The sequence below is a fragment of the Mugil cephalus genome, chromosome 16, assembly GCF_022458985.1.
Source record: "Mugil cephalus isolate CIBA_MC_2020 chromosome 16, CIBA_Mcephalus_1.1, whole genome shotgun sequence".
Lineage (NCBI taxonomy): Eukaryota > Metazoa > Chordata > Actinopteri > Mugiliformes > Mugilidae > Mugil > Mugil cephalus.
The window spans coordinates 18,102,752-18,105,874 of NC_061785.1; positions in this window are offsets into that span (position 1 = coordinate 18,102,752).

Here is a 3,123-nt window from a genome sequence, read left to right on the forward strand (position 1 = left end):
AACACATCTGGTGGCAGTGAAATGCTACTAACTAACAGACTATATCTGGCTCAAAGGAAGAGAAAATGGACTATGACGTATGTGCCGTGCAATTCCACAAATTTTCATAACAAGGTGGTGTTTATGGCTAAAATGTGGAGCTAATGCATATCACCATGAAACAATGACAATTCATTTCAGCAATGCAACTTTTCTGAAATTCAGATTTAAATTTAAGTCTGGAAGTGTTGCTTGCGCAAACTCAACATTTTACATGTAGGTTATCTCTCTTTATCACGCCATGAATTTGATTGATATCCAAAAAATAATTAATAAAATTAAAATTAAGATAAAAAAAAAGGAAAATGTTATATAATTCAGGCTGTGGATGATAGCTGAACAAACTCCTTGTAAAGAGTTTAAGAACAAATCCAGTTAGAAAAATACAGCGTTTACCATTTTTCTGAATTTTAAATGCAAATGAGGAAATATATAATAAACATAAGCACTAATTTGCATGTGCTTCCAATAGACGAAATGTAGCAAAATAAATCCCCCCAAAAAGACCAGTACATACGTTTTTTTTTTTTTTTCCTGGATAGTCCTTAAATGCAACACCAGTTATGAATGTACAAGACGAAAATGTGTTTATCGTGTTCCTCCCATTTCTTGCATTCTCCTCTCCTGTGATCATAAGACTTCAAGGCATGTCTAAATGTCTCCTCTATAGATCTGTCAGCGGTCCAGATCGTTCCAGATCCCGCCACTCCAGAGACAGGAGGGGTTGGATATCCAAACATCTCAAATGAAAAACACAAAGGAAGTAACGCGGCGATTTTATTAGAGGAGGTTTTATGTTCTTTGGCTGTAGATTGGGACTGCTGATCATCATGCCTCCCACCCTGGAACAGAGATCAGAGTAGATAAAGTGGAAGAAGAAAGAGGAAGAAAAAAAAAAGCGGAGTGGGAGAGACAAAGGCCCCGAGACCTGCTTTGAGCCCCTCTCAACTCTTTCTCCACAGTCTGCCCCGGCAGAGCTGAAGATGTTTGACACGGACATGGTGATAAAAGGCTGGCGAATAAAGAGAAACGAATGTTACAGTGGGTGGGATGAGTGTGTGTGTGTGTGTGTGTGTGTGTGTGTGTGTGTGTGTGTGTGTGTGTGTGTGTTAGAGAGAGGGGGAAAAAATACAAATGATGACATGCTGGTGGAATGAAACAGAGTCCTGCTGCTCTTATCTATCTGGAGAGAAGATGAAAACAGAGCGAGCATCACACAGGGGCCGAAACATAAAAATCAGATGGCAGGAAAAGAGGGAGAACAGGAGACGGGGGGGAGGAGGAGGGGGGAGTATCACCGGACCTTCCCCCAAAAAACAATTGGGACACGGAGAGGCTGTCTTCATGGTTTAAGAACAATGTCCCGCATTCTTTCTGTCAACCACAAAACTGCAAGGCACTTCCACACACACACACACACACACACACACACACACACACACACACACACATTCTTTTTCGAGCACAGGCGTCCTCACACACACACACACGAAAGAAAGAAAGAAAGAAAAAAAGAGGGAAAAAAGAGGCAAATTACACATGAAAGGATGTGGTGGGTGGTGGGTGGTGCGTTGGCGGTGTGTGCGTCTTTTTATCAGGTGAAGGAGAAGTGGGGAGGGGAGGGGCAGTGTAAGATTTATCTGCTGCCGTCGGAAAACTTTGACCCCGGAGTTGTAAATCTGTCAAAGGAGTCTAGCCAGCTCAACAGGAAACACGAAAAGGAAAGGTGGGGGGTGGGGGGCATGTTTGGTGGAGGGTGGGTTTGGGGTAGGGAGGTAGGCAGGGAGGGGGACACACACCCATAAGCTCAGGCATTTCAAAAGAGGCAATTTTTCGGAGGCGAGGTCTTGGGGCTCGGAGTGGGTCGGGGGGAGGGGAGGGGAGGGGCTGGGAGGGTTGGGTTAGGGGGGGAGGGGGGCTGCCATGTTTACAATCCCGAAGCTGATCTCTCACAGCCGGCGAAACCTCCCTCCAGCCCCCCTACACACGCCTCAAAGTCCAAAACCAAAAAAAAAAAAAAAACAAGAAAGAAAAGGAGGTGAGTGTTGTTGATGTATGAATGTCCACTGCGTCTCTGCAGAGAAGAAGCGCCGGCGTGATTCAGCGGGAGCATTAGTGTGACTGTGCGAATTTATGAAAATTTGCAGAGCAAGGTGCAGCGGAAGGGATAAGTCATCAGGAGTTTCTGATTGATTCATCGCGCACGTTCTAAGTGTGGAAGAGTTATCTCACCGAGGGTTTAAATTTAGAAGAAGAGAAAACAGTGCATTTATGACTCAACTTCTAGAAAGGAGTCTGATCACTCATATGTATTGGAATAAATTCTTTTTGAGTTATACTTCTAATTTAGGATACGTAAGTGTTAAATTAAGTGTTCTTTAATTATCCATTATAATAATTACGGATGTATATGCAACATTGGTTGGTGTGTTTCATTAAATGCAGCTACTATAGATGATTTAGGGCGACTTAAAGGGGCAGAACTCGACGGTGATGACAATTTGATGTTTGTTGGAGACAATAGGAGCGGTTAGCGGTTCCATCCCCGGAATGCGGCACATGCCTAAGTGTCCGTGAGAAAGACACTGAACGTCTGTGGCTGTAAAGCGCTTTGAGAGCCAAAAGGTAGAAAAGCGCTATGTAAAAGCAAGATCCATTCACCATTACTGATAGACAATAGTTTGAATAACCGAGCCGACGAATGCTAGCATGAGAGAACCTGACTGCAAACGCCTCAGCGCTAACGTAACGTAACGGAAAGTTATGTGCTGCTTTTGCAACCAAGTGAAGGTTAAAAAAAAATAAAAAAACGTTTCATCCTGACTCCTGAACGTCACTCAATCCGGGCAGATGCACAAATATTTATCGCAGTCACATGATGAAAAGATTTTTGATAGGATATTTTTCTTCTTCTCGAATACAAATAATTTGAAAACTATTTGTCCGAATTAAGTGCCCCCTTTGTTCTACTGTTCTCTTCCGAACAGAGGAGAATCCTTTTCGGCCGACTTTCCGCACAATTTGAGTCCTTCATTAGAAGAACCAGGGCTGACTCATGTCCTTGACTTCTGCATCCGCTCCGGC